This window comes from Agelaius tricolor, unplaced genomic scaffold (assembly GCF_023055355.1).
Source record: "Agelaius tricolor isolate 1412-34295 unplaced genomic scaffold, bAgeTri1.0.p SCAF_203, whole genome shotgun sequence".
In the NCBI taxonomy this organism is placed as follows: domain Eukaryota; kingdom Metazoa; phylum Chordata; class Aves; order Passeriformes; family Icteridae; genus Agelaius; species Agelaius tricolor.
Genome location: NW_027269463.1, coordinates 21,941 through 34,151, shown reverse-complemented (window position 1 = coordinate 34,151; position 12,211 = coordinate 21,941). Strand labels below are relative to the sequence as shown.

Here is a 12,211-nt window from a genome sequence, read left to right as displayed (position 1 = left end):
GGACCCCAAAATCCCCCAGAACCCCCCCCCCAAAATCCAAAATCCCCCCCAAAATCCCCCCCAGGCTCACCCAGGGCAGCGATGCCGCAGCTGACGGCGATCACCGGCTCCTGGGCCCAGAGCGAGCGCAGCGCAGAGGCCAGGCCTGGCACAGGGGCGACAAAACGGCAAAAATCAGATCAGAAATGCACAAAAGCATCCTAGGAGTAACCCAAAATAGCCCAAAATAGCCCCAAAGTAGCAAAAAACAGATTAGAAATACATAAAACTATCCCAGAAATAACCCAAAATAACCCAAAATGGCCCCAAAATAGCCAAAAATCAGATCAGAAATGCACAAAAGCATCCTAGAAATAACTCAAAACAGCCCAAAATGGCCCCAAAATAGCCAAAAACCAGATCAGAAATGCACAAAAGCATCCTAGAAATAACCCAAAATAGCCCAAAATAGCCCCAAAGTAGCAAAAATCCAGATCAGAAATGCACAAAACCATCCCAGAAATAACCCAAAATAGCCCAAAAGAGCAAAAAAACCGATCAAAAATGCACAAAAGCATCCCAGAAATAACCCAAAATAGCCCAAAATAGCCCCAAAATAGCCAAAAACCAGATCAGAAATGCACAAAAGCATCCCAGAAATAACCCAAAATAGCCCAAAATAGCCCCAAAGTAGCAAAAAAAAGATAAAAAATGCACAAAACCATCCCACAAATAACCCAAAATAGCCCAAAATAGCCCCAAAGTAGCAAAAACCCAGATCAGAAATGCACAAAACCATCCCAGGAATAACCCAAAATAGCCCAAAATAGCCCCAAAGTAGCAAAAAAAAGATAAAAAATGCACAAAAGCATCCCAGAAATAACCCAAAATAGCCCAAAATAGCTCCAAAGTAGCAAAAAAAAGATAAAAAATGCACAAAACCATCCCACAAATAACCCAAAATAGCCCAAAATAGCCCCAAAGTAGCAAAAACCCAGATCAGAAATGCACAAAACCATCCCAGAAATAACCCAAAATAGCCCAAAAATACACGAAACCAGCCCAAAATACACAAGAAATGTCCTAAAACAGCCCCAAACGCTCAAAAAACACCCAAAAAATCAGCCTAAAACACACCAAAAATACCACAAAACAGCCCAAAAATACCCCAAAAAAAAAAACCCCGAAAATACCCCCCAAAATAGCCCAGAACAGCCCAAAATATCTCAAAACATCCCCAAAATAGCCCAGAACAGCCCAAAAGTAGCCCAACAATACCCAAAACCAGCCCAAACACACCAAGAATACCCCAAAACATCCCAAAATACACTAAAACATCCTAAAATATGCCATAAATAGCCCAAAATAGGCAAAAAATACCCCCCCCAAAAAAACACCCCAAAATACCCTCAAAAACCCCCAAAACACTCCAAAAGTACCACAAAAAAACCCAAACCACCCAAAAAACCCCACAACAACCCCAGAATTGCTCCTGGATGCCCCCAAACCCCCTCAGGACCCCCGATTTTCCCCAAAACCCCCAAAATTCCCACCCGGACACCCCAAATTTCCCCAGTTTCCCCCAATTTCCCCTCAGGAGCCTCCAGTTTCCCCCAAACCCCTCAGGCCCCCAAGAATTTCCCCCAAAACCCCCTCAAATCCCACCCGGACACCCCAAATCTCCTCAGGACCCCCTGATTTCCCCCAAATCCCCTCAGGACCCCCCAGTTTCCCCTCAGGGCCCCCCAGTTTGTCCCAAACCCCTCAAGACCCCCCCAATTTCCCCTCAGGACCCCCCAAATCCCCTCAGGACCCCTCAATTTCCCCCAAATCCCCTCAGGACCCCTCAGTTTCCCCCAAATCCCCTCAGGATTTCCCATTTTTACCCAAAACCCCCTCAATTCCCACCCGGACACCTCAAATTTCCCCAATTTCCCCCCAGTTCCGCCTCCCCCTCACTCACGTCCCGCCATCCCCTCCCCCCCCTTCGTCCAAGGGCGTCCGGCGCGCGGCGCTGCCGCGATGACGTCACGCCCCCCGGAAAAAAGGGGGAGGAGCGCGCGTTATCGGTGACGTCACCGCGCCGCGGTGGGCGGGGGCCTCGGCGGGAAGCGAAAGGGAAAGTGGGGGAGGGGCGCGAGGTGAGCGCGGTAAGCGGGGGGGGAGGGGAAGGGAGGGATCCCCAAATTTTGGGGAGGTCTGGGGGGGTCTGTAAAGGGTGGGGGGAGGGGGAGGAGCCCGGTTTGGGGGGGTTTGGGGTAGGGGGGGAGGGGAATGGGGAGGTCCCAAATTCGGAAGGGAGGGGGGGAAAGGGAGAAAACCCCAAATTTGGGGGTCCCTAAATTGGGGGGGGGGGGGGAAGGACCCTAATTTGGAGGGGAGGGGGTTCAGGGGGGGGTCCCCAATCTGGGGAAAGGGGGGGAATTGGGGAGGGTCTGACCTTATAGAGGTGGGACGGTCCCAAAGGTGGGAATGGGGCGAACCCACCCCCACCCCCCCCCCCAAAATTTTGGCGAGGGACCCCAAATCTGAGCCGAGACCCCCAGGGACCCCCCCCGGCCATGGGGACCCTTCGCTGGCTGGAGGGAGAGGGGCTGGACACGCTGGACCTGCTGGTGCCAGACTGGGAGCGCGCGGGTACGGACTGGGAGCACTGGGAGGGGCTTTGGGGGGGTTCAGGGGGGATTTGGGGGTGGTCTCAGGGCTCTGGGGGGATCTGGGGGTGGGCTCGGGTGATTTGGGGGTGCTCGGGGAGGGTTTGGGGGGGTCTGGGGGTGCTGTGTGGTGGTCCGGGGATGGGATCAGGGGATTTGGGGGTGGTCTTGGGGGTTCAGGGGGGTCTGGGGGTGCTCGGGGAGGGTCTGAGGGGGTTTAGGGGGGCTATGGGGTGGCTTTGGGGGGTCTGGAGGTGGGCTTGGGGATTCAGGGGGATCTGGGGGTGCTTGGGGAGGGTCTGGGGGGGTTTAGGGGGGGTCTGGGGGTGGTCTCAGAGGGTCTGCGGGGTCCGGGGTTGGCCTAGGGGGTCTGGGGGTGGTCTCGGGGTCTGGGGGTATTTGGGGGGGTCTGAGGGGGCCTGGGGGTATTTGGGGGGGTCTGAAGGGGTCTGGGGATGGTCTGAAGGGGCCTGGGGGTCAATTTGGGGGTGTCTGGGGGGATTTGGGGGGGTCTGAAGGGGTCTGGGGGTGGGCTTGGAGGGTCTGGGGGTCACTTTGGGGGGGTCTGGGGGTATTTGGGGGGGTCTGAGGGGGCCTGGGGGTGGTCTGAGGGTGGGCTCGAGGGGTCTGGAGATGGGCTCAGGGGATTTGGGGGTGGGCTCGGGGGTGTCTGGGGGGATTTGGAGGAGGTCTGGGGGGGTTTGGGGGTTCTGGGGGTGGCTTTGGGGGCTCTGGGGGTGGTCTGGGGGGTTTGGGGGCTCTGGGGGTGGTTTGGGGGCTCTGGGGTGGCTTTGGGGGCTCTGGGGGTGGTCTGGGTGGCTTTGGGGGCTCTGGGGGTGGTCCCAGGGCTGTCCCCCCCCAGGCTGACCCCCATGTGTGTCCCCCCAGAGCCCGAGGAGCAGCCCTGGGAAGCTCCGCGCCGCCGGGGGGGCTCGGGGCCCGGGGGAGCAGCCAAGCCCCGAGACGCCCCCCCCACCCCCAAAAAAGCCAAAAAAGGGGCTCGGGGACCCCCCAAAAAATCCCGCGGGATCCCCAAAGCCCCGCCCCAAACTCAGAAGGGCACCCAGGTCTGCAAGACCCCCAAAATCCCCTCGGGGACCCCCAGAGTTCCCACCCGCGACGCCCCCCAGCCCCCTCAGAACGCCTGGGGGTCCAAAATTCCCCCTTGGGGACACAAGGGGACCCCCCAAAGTGGCTCCCAGAGCTTCAAAACCCCCCCTTGGGGACACCAAAGTCCCCCCAGCGACCCCCAGGACCACCAGAGTCTCCTGAGGGACCCCCAAAGAGCCCCCCAAGGCCACCAGAGTCCCCTGAGGGACCCTCAAGCCGCCCCCCCCTCACATTTCCCCTCATGATTCCCCTCAGGTTCCCCCTCACCCTCGGGACCCTCCTCACGTTTCCCCTCATGTTTCCCCTCAGGACCCCCCTCAACTCCACCCTCGGGACTTTCTTCACCTTTCCCCTCACAATCCCCCTCACAATCCCCCTCACGGCTCTCCCCAGAACCCCCCTCACGTTTCCCCTCAGTTTTCCCCTCACGTTTCCCCTCAAGACCCCCCTCAGTTCCTCCCTCAGGATCCCCATCCCGTTTCCCCTCACCTTTCCCCTCAGGTTCCCCCTCAGGACCCCCCTCACCTTTCCCCTCAGGTTCCCCCTCAGGACCGCCCTAACCTTTCCCCTCACGTTTCCCCTCAGGTTCCCCCTCACGTTTCCCCTCAGGTTCCCCCTCACGATTCCCCCGATTCCCCTCACCTCTCCCCTCAGGACCCTTCCTCCTCCTCCTCCTCCTCGGCGGACCCCGATGCCGTTACGCTTTCCCGCCAGCTGCGGGCGCTGTTGCGCACCCACCCCTCGGGGCTCTCTCTGTTCCAGCTGCGCGCCGCTTACAGCGCCACCTACCGGCGGCCATTACCCATAGGCGGCGCCGCCTCCGCCCGACTGCGCCTGCGCCAACTGCCCGGGCGCCTCTGCGCCTGCGCGGGTGCGGGGTGCAGGTGCGGGTGCTGCCCCCTGGCGGAGAGGAGGACTCGGAACAGGACATGGAGGGAGAGGGGACCCCCAGGGCCGCGTCCCCAAATCGCGACAGGACCCCCCCGGCGACACCCAGGGTGGGGGGGGGCACGAGGGAGGGGTCCCCAACCTGTGACACCCCGGTCATTGAGGTGTGCCCAGGTTATGGCAGCGCCAATGTGGGGGCGGCTGAAGTGGCTTCGAGTTCTGTGGCGACATCAAAAGTGGCCCCAAATTCTGTCACGACACCCAGAATGTCCCCAAGCCCTGTCACCGCCTGCGTCGGGACACCCAAATTGTCCTCGAGTTCTGTCATGACCCTAAAAGTGTCCCCAAATCCTGTCACGACCCCAGAGTGTCCCCAACCTCTGTCCCCCCTCGTGTCGCGACCCTCGGGGTGTCCCCAAATCCTGTCACGACCCCCAGAGTGTCCCCAAATCGTGTCACCGACCCCATCGAGCCCCCCAGGAGGTCCGGGATACTCCCAATGTCCCCAACCTCTGTCACCTCCCATCTTGGGACCCCCAAAGTGTCCCCAAATCCTGTCAGGACCCCCCCGGTATCCCCAAATCCTGTCACCCCCCCATGTTGGGACCCGCAGATTGTCCCCATCCCCTGTCACCCCCTCAGTGTCCCCAAATCCTGTCAGGACCCCCCCAATGTCCCCCAATCCTGTCACCCCCTCTGCCAAGCCCCCCTTCATGACCGGGGTTTTTTGGGGGTCCCCAAGTTCTGTCACCCCCTCGGTGTCCCCAGATCCCTTCAGGACCCCCCAATGTCCCCAGATCCCGTCACCCCCCCTTTTGTCACCCCCTCGGTGTCCCCAAATCCTCTCAGGGCCCCCCCGATGTCCCCAAGCTTTGGACCCCCCCGATGTCCCCAAGCGCCCCCAGGACCCCCCCAGTGTCCCCTGCCCCGAAGGGCCCCGAGCGCTGCACTCTGCTCTAAGGGGGGCCCCAAAGTGGGGAGAGTGAGCCCCAAAAACCTGCAAAAAATAGGAAATTTTACCCCAAAAATGAGCAATAAAGTGGTGGATTTTATATTGAAAATGAGCAAGAAAATGTTGGATTTTTACCCCAAAAATGAGCAATAAAATGTCGGATTTTATACTGAAAATGAGCAATAAAATGTTGGATTTTATACTGAAAATGAGCAATAAAGTGTTGGATTTTTACCCAATAAAATGTTGAATTTTACCCCAAAAATCTGCAAAAAATAGGAAATTTTACCCCAAAAATGAGCAATAAAATGTTGGATTTTATACTGAAAATGAGCAATAAAATGTTGGATTTTATATTAAAAATGAGCAATAAAATGTTGGATTTTTACTCCCAAAATGAGCAATAAATGTTGGATTTTATACTGAAAATGAGCAATAAAATGTTGGATTTTTACCCAATAAAATGTTGAATTTTACCCCAAAAATCTGCCAAAAATGGGAAATTTTACCCCAAAAATGAGCAATAAAATGTTGGATTTTTACCTCAAAATCAGGAATAAAATGTTGGATTTTAACCCAATAAAATGTCGAATTTTACCCCAAAAATGAGTAATAAAAGTGGAATTTTACCCAAAAACTCTGCAAAAAAAGGGAAATATTACATTAAAAATGAGCAATAAAATGTTGGATTTTATATTAAAAATGAGCAATAAAATGTTGGATTTTAACCCTAAAAATGAGCAATAAATTTCCAATCTTACCCCAAAAATTGAAGAATAAAAGGTTAAATTTTAGCCCCAAAATGAGCAACAATAGCTTGAATTTTACCTCAAAAATGAGCAATAAATGGCAAATTTTACCCCCAAAAATAAACAATAAATGCTCGAATTTTAACCCTAAAAACGAGCAAAAACCGTTCAATTGTAACCCTAAAAATGAGCCTGAAAAGGTCGAATTTTACCCCAAAAATGAGCAATGAAAGGAGAAAGAGCCTGAGCTTAATTAAACCTCATTAAGGTGTTTAATTAGGGGAGGGCTCCTCACATCACCTGGGGGAGGGGCGGCGTTTTTGGGGGGGTTTTGGGTGAATTTTGGGGTTCCCCGGCTGTGGGGGAGGGGCTGGGTGGGCACAGCCTGTGGAGAGAGGGGGGAGGGTCAAGGAGAGCCCCCAAAATCCCCCAAAACCCCCCAAAAACGCCCCCCAGACCCCCCCAAAATCCTCCTGGGACCCCCCAAAACGCCCCAGAGCCCCCAACATCCTCCTGGGAGCCCCAAAACGCCCCCAAACCCCCCAAAATCTTCCTGGGAGCCCCCAAAACCACCCCAGAGCCCCCAAAATCCTCCTGGGACCCCCAAAACTCCCCCAAACCCCCCAAAATCCTCCTGGGACCCCCCAAAATGCCCCAGAGCCCCCAAAATCCTCCTGGGACCCCCAAAAACGCCCCCAGAGCCCCCAAAATCCTCCTGGGAGCCCCAAAAACGCCCCCAGACCCCCCCAAAATCCTCCTGGGACCCCCAAAACTCCCCCAGACCCCCCCAAAATCCTCCTGGGAGCCCCAAAAACGCCCCCAGGGATGCATTGATTGCCCCATTTTCCTGGTGTAATTAACAGGGAGATTAATTAATGAGGGGGAGGGGCAGGACCCTCCCAAAGCCCCTAAATCCAATCAAAACTCCCCCCCCCCAAAAAAATCCCAAATCTTCTCAAAATCCCCCCAAAAATCCACCCCAAACCTCCCTAAATCCACTCAAAACCCCCAAAATCCACTTTTAAAACCCCCAAATTCCACTCAAAATCCCCCAAAATCTCCTCAACCACCTCAAACCCCTCAGAACCCCCCAAAACCCACTCAAAAAAATCCCTCAAAAACCCCAAAATCCCCCAAAACCCCCCAAATCCACTCAGAATTCCCCAAAATACCCCAAATCCCCACATAAATCCACTCAAAATCACCCCCAAAATCCATTCAACCCCCCCAAAAACCCCCCAAAATTTCCCCAAACCCACTCAAAGTCCCCCAAACTCACTCAAAATCCACTCAAATCCCCCCAAAACCCCCAAAAATCCCCCCAAAATCCACTCAAAACCCCCCAATCCCCTGAAAACCCACCTCAATCCCCTCCAAATCCCCCCAAATTCCACTCAAATCCCCCCAAAACCCACTCAAAAAAACCCCAAAACGCCCCCAAATCCCCCCTCAAAAACCCCCAAATCCCCCTAAAATCCCCCCAAACCCCCCAAAATCCCCTCAAAACTCCCCCCAAATCCCCTCTCAAATCCCCCCAAATTCCACTCAAAACCCCCCAAAATCCCCCCAAGCCCCCCCAAAATCCACTTTAAAAACCCCCAAAATCCACTCGAAATCCCCCAAATCCCCTCTCAAAAAGCCCCAAATCTCCCCAAATCCCCCCCAAAATCCCCTCAACCCCCCAAAATCCCCTCAAAACCCCCTCAAAATCCACTTTAAAAAACCCCAAATCCCCCCAGGTCCCCTCTCAAAAACCCCAAAACGCCCCCAAATCCCCTCTCAAAAAGCCCCAAATCCCCCCAAATCCCCCCAAAATCCCCTCAAGCCCCCCAAAATCCATTCAAAAGCCCCAAAACGCCCCCAAATCCCCCTCAAAACCCCCCAAAATCCACTTAAAAAAAACCCCAAATTCCACTCAAAACCCCCCAAAACGCCCCCAAATCCCCCAAATCCCCTCTCAAACCCCCCAAAATGCCCCCTCAAAAAGCCCCAATCCCCTCAGAACCCCCCCAAAATCCACTTTAAAAAACCCCCAAATTCCACTCAAAACCCCCCAAAACGCCCCCAAATCCCCCAAATCCCCTCTCAAAAAGCCCCAAATCCCCCCCAAAACCCCCCCAAAATCCCCCAAAATCCCCTCTCAAAACCCCCCAAATCTCCCCAAATCCCCCTCAAAACCCCCCAAAATCCACTTAAAAAACCCCCAAATCCCCCCCAAATCCCCCCAAATCCCCCCAAAATCCCCAAATCCCCCCCCAATCCCGGTACCTTTTTTTGGGGGGCTCTCAGAGCAGCAGCAGCAGCAGCAGCGCCCCCAGGGCCAGCAGGGGCCCCCCCAGTTCCAGTTTGGGGGTCCCGGGGGGGTTTTGGGGGGCGCCCGAGGGGGAGCCCCGGGGGCACGGGGGGGGCTGCTCGGCCAGGGGGGGCTCCTGGGTCCAGGCCAGATCTGGGCGGGGGATTTGGGGGTTCAGGGGGGGTTTGGGGGTTCAGGGGGGATTTGGGGGATTTAGGGGCTGGTTTGGGGGTTCAGGAGCAGTTTTGGGGGTTTTGGGGCTGGTTTGGGGGGGTTTTGGGGTTGGTTTGGGGGTTCAGGAGGGGTTTGGGGGGGTTTTGGGGGATTTAGGGGTTGGTTTGGGGGTTCAGGGGGGGTTTGGGGGTTCAGGGGCTGATTTGGAGGATTTAGGGGTTGGTTTGGGGGTTCAGGGGGGGTTTGGGGGTTTTGGGGCTGGTTTGGGGGTGCAGGAGGGGTTTGGGGGGATTTAGGGGCTGGTTTGGGGGTTCAGGAAGGGTTTGGGGGGGTTTAGGGGCTGTTTTGGGGGTTTTGGGGCTGGTTTGGGGGCTCAGGAAGGGTTTGGGGGGGTTTAGGGGCTGGTTTGGGGGCTCAGGAAGGGTTTGGGGGGGATTTGGGGTTGGTTTGGGGGTTCAGGGGGGGTTTGGGGGGGTTTTGGGGCTGTTTTGGGGGTTCAGGGGCTGGTTTAGGGGATTTAGGGGTTGGTTTGGGGGTTCAGGGGGGTTTGGGGGGTTTAGGGGCTGGTTTGGGGGTTCAGGGGGGGTTTGGGGTGGTTTTGGGGTTGGTTTGGGGGGTTTAGGGGCTGGTTTGGGGGTTCAGGAGGGGTTTGGGGTGGTTTTGGGGTTGGTTTGGGGGGTTTTGGGGTTGGTTTGGGGGTTCAGGAGGGGTTTGGGGGGGTTTTGGGGTTGGTTTGGGGGTTCAGGAGGGGTTTGGGGGGGTTTTGGGGTTGGTTTGGGGGTTCAGGAGGGGTTTGGGGCGGGTTTTGGGGTTGGTTTGGGGGTTCAGGAGGGGTTTGGGGGGGTTTTGGGGTTGGTTTGGGGGTTCAGGAGCGGTTTTGGGGGGGTTTGGGGCTGTTTTGGGGGATTTAGGAGTTGGTTTGGGGGTTCAGGGGCTGGTTTGGGGGTTCAGGAGGGGTTTGGGGGGGTTTTGGGACTGTTTTGGGGTTGGTTTGGGGGTTCAGGAGCAGTTTTGGGGGGGTTTGGGGCTGTTTTGGGGGATTTAGGAGTTGGTTTGGGGGTTCAGGGGGTTTGGGGGTTGGTTTGGGGGGTTCAGGAGGGGTTTGAGGGTTTTGGGGCTGATTTGGGGGATTTAGGGGGTGGTTTGGGGGGGGGTTGGGGGTTTTGGGGTTGGTTTAGGGGGTTTAGGGACTGGTTTGGGGGTTCAGGAGGGGTTTGGGGGGATTTAGGGGCTGATTTGGGGGTTCAGGGGGGGTTTGGGGGTTCGGGGGGGTTCGGGGGGTTCAGGGGCTGGTTTGGGGCTGGTTTGGGGGATTTAGGAGTTGGTTTGGGGGTTCAAGGGGGTTTTTGGGGCTGTTTTGGGGGTTTTGGGGTTGCTTTGGGGGTTCAGGGAGGGATTTGGGGGTTTTGGGGTTGGTTTGGGGGTTCAGGGGGTGTCAAGTTGTGGTTTTGGGATTTTTGAGGTCCCACAGAAAAATTTGGGGTTTTCAGGAGATTTTTTAGGGTGGTTGGGAAGGGTTCAGGGGGGGTTTTGGGGGGATTTAGGGGTGGGGTTTGGGGGGATTTGGGGGGGGTTTTGGGGGGATTTAGGGGGGGGGGGGTTGGGGGGATTTAGGGGTGGGTTTTGGGGTCCCCACTCACTGGGGGGGTCCCACAGCCGAGGTTGAGGGGTTCACAGGGATGTCAGGATGGGGATTTGGGGATTTTTAGGATTTTTGGAATCCCAATCACCAGGAGGGTCCCTCAGCCGGGACTGGGAGCTCAGAGGGAAATCAGGGTGGGTTTTTGGGGGGTATTTTGGGTTTTTTTTTGGATTTTTGGTGTTTTTGGGGTGGGCATCCCACAGCCAGGGTTGAGGGGTTCAGAGGGGTGTCAGGGTGGGGTTTTGGGGCGTTTTTTGGGTTTTTTTGGGGTTTTTTTTTTGGTTTTTTGGGGGGTTTTTTTGGGGGTTTTTTGGGGGATTTTTTTGGGGGGGTTTTTTTGGGGGTTTTTTGGGGTTTTTTGGGGTTTTTTGTGGTTTCACTCACCGGGAGGCTCCCACAGCCAGGACTGGGAGCTCAGAGGGAAATCAGGGTGGGGATTTTTGGAGTTTTCAGGGTGGGTTGAGGGGTTCAGAGGGGTGTCAGGGTAGGTTTTGGGGTTTTCAGGGTGGGTTGAGGGGTTCAGAGGGGTGTCAGGGTGGATTTTTGGGGTTTTCAGGGTGGGTTGAGGGGTTCAGAGGGGTGTCAGGGTAGGTTTTGGGGTTTTTTGGGGTTTTTTTTGGGTTTTTTTAGGGTTTTCGGGGTGGGCATCCCACAACCATGATTGAGGGGTTCAGAGGGGTGTCAGGGCTGGTTTTTGGGGTTTTTTGGGTTTTTTTTTTTGTTGGTTTTTTTTTTTTTTTTGTTTTTTGGGGGTTTTTTGGGGTTTTTTTTGGGTTTTTTTGGGGGTGTTTTTAGGGGTTTTTAGGGATTTTTTTGGGTTTCACTCATCAGGAGGGTCCCTCAGCCAGGACTGGGAGCTCAGAGGGAAATCAGGGTGGATTTTTGGGGTGGGTTGAGGGGTTCAGAGGGGTGTCAGGGTGGGGTTTTTGGGGTTTTCAGGGTGGGTTGAGGGGTTCAGAGGGGTGTCAGGGTGGGGTTTTTGGGGTTTTCAGGGTGGGTTGAGGGGTTCAGAGGGGTGTCAGGGTGGGGTTTTTGGGGTTTTCAGGGTGGGTTGAGGGGTTCAGAGGGGTGTCAGGGCAGGGTTTTTGGGGTTTTTTGGGGTTTTTAGTGGTTCCACTCACCGGGAGGGTCCCTCAGCCGGGCCCGCAGAGCCCCCAGGGCTCGGCTCAGGTTGCGCAGGGTCCCCTCGAGCCGCGCGTTCTCTCCCCGCAGCCCCCTCAGCGTCTCCTGCAGCTGGAAGGGGCCCCCCCCGCCCCAAAAACCAGCACGGCCGCCAGCGCCACGGCCCCCCAAAACCCCATGGCCGCCCCCCGAGCTGATATCGACCCCCCCCCCGGCGTCACTGACCCCCCCCAGAGCTGATATTGATCCCCCAAAATCGTCACTGACCCCCCCCGAGCTGATATTGATCCCCCAAAATCGTCACTGACCCCCCCCCGAGCTGATATTGATCCCCCCAAAATCGTCACTGACCCCCCCAGAGCTGATATTGATCCCCCCAAAATCGTCACTGATTCCCCCCTGTCCCCTCCCCAGAGCTGATATTGATCCCCCTCAATGTCATTGACCCCCCCAAAAGTCCTATTGATCCCCCCAAAAGCATTGATCCCCCTCAAAATCATTGATCCCCCTCAAAATCATTGATCCCCCCCACCCACGCAGTGTCACTGCCCCCCCTGAAGTGTCATTGATCCCCATTTTCACTGACCCCCCCCCTTTTTTTTCCCCTCACGTTTTCTGCTCTTTTTGTCCCCTCACGGTTCCCGCCCT

General features: G+C 55.8%; 2 long non-coding RNA genes across 7 annotated transcripts; one reads left to right on the top strand and one right to left on the bottom strand.

The window, feature by feature from the left end:
• The first annotated feature begins 2,037 nt into the window (after positions 1-2,037).
• Positions 2,038-5,692, top strand: LOC139587214 (uncharacterized). 6 transcript variants are annotated; one of them, XR_011678339.1, is made up of 3 exons: positions 2,038-2,120; positions 2,526-2,616; positions 3,522-5,692. It is a non-coding gene; the product is annotated as an uncharacterized lncRNA (long non-coding RNA). The 6 variants fall into 6 exon arrangements; XR_011678338.1 differs by having other exon boundaries at positions 2,066-2,120; positions 2,497-2,616; XR_011678342.1 differs by lacking the exon at positions 2,038-2,120 and having other exon boundaries at positions 2,420-2,616; positions 3,522-4,328; positions 4,398-5,692.
• Positions 5,693-6,592: 900 nt separating this feature from the next.
• LOC139587216 (uncharacterized) lies at positions 6,593-11,715 on the bottom strand. Its single transcript, XR_011678344.1, has 3 exons — positions 11,563-11,715; positions 8,601-8,778; positions 6,593-6,717 (listed from the first exon to the last, which is right to left on the bottom strand). It is a non-coding gene; the product is annotated as an uncharacterized lncRNA (long non-coding RNA).
• Between the last annotated feature and the right edge of the window lie 496 nt (positions 11,716-12,211).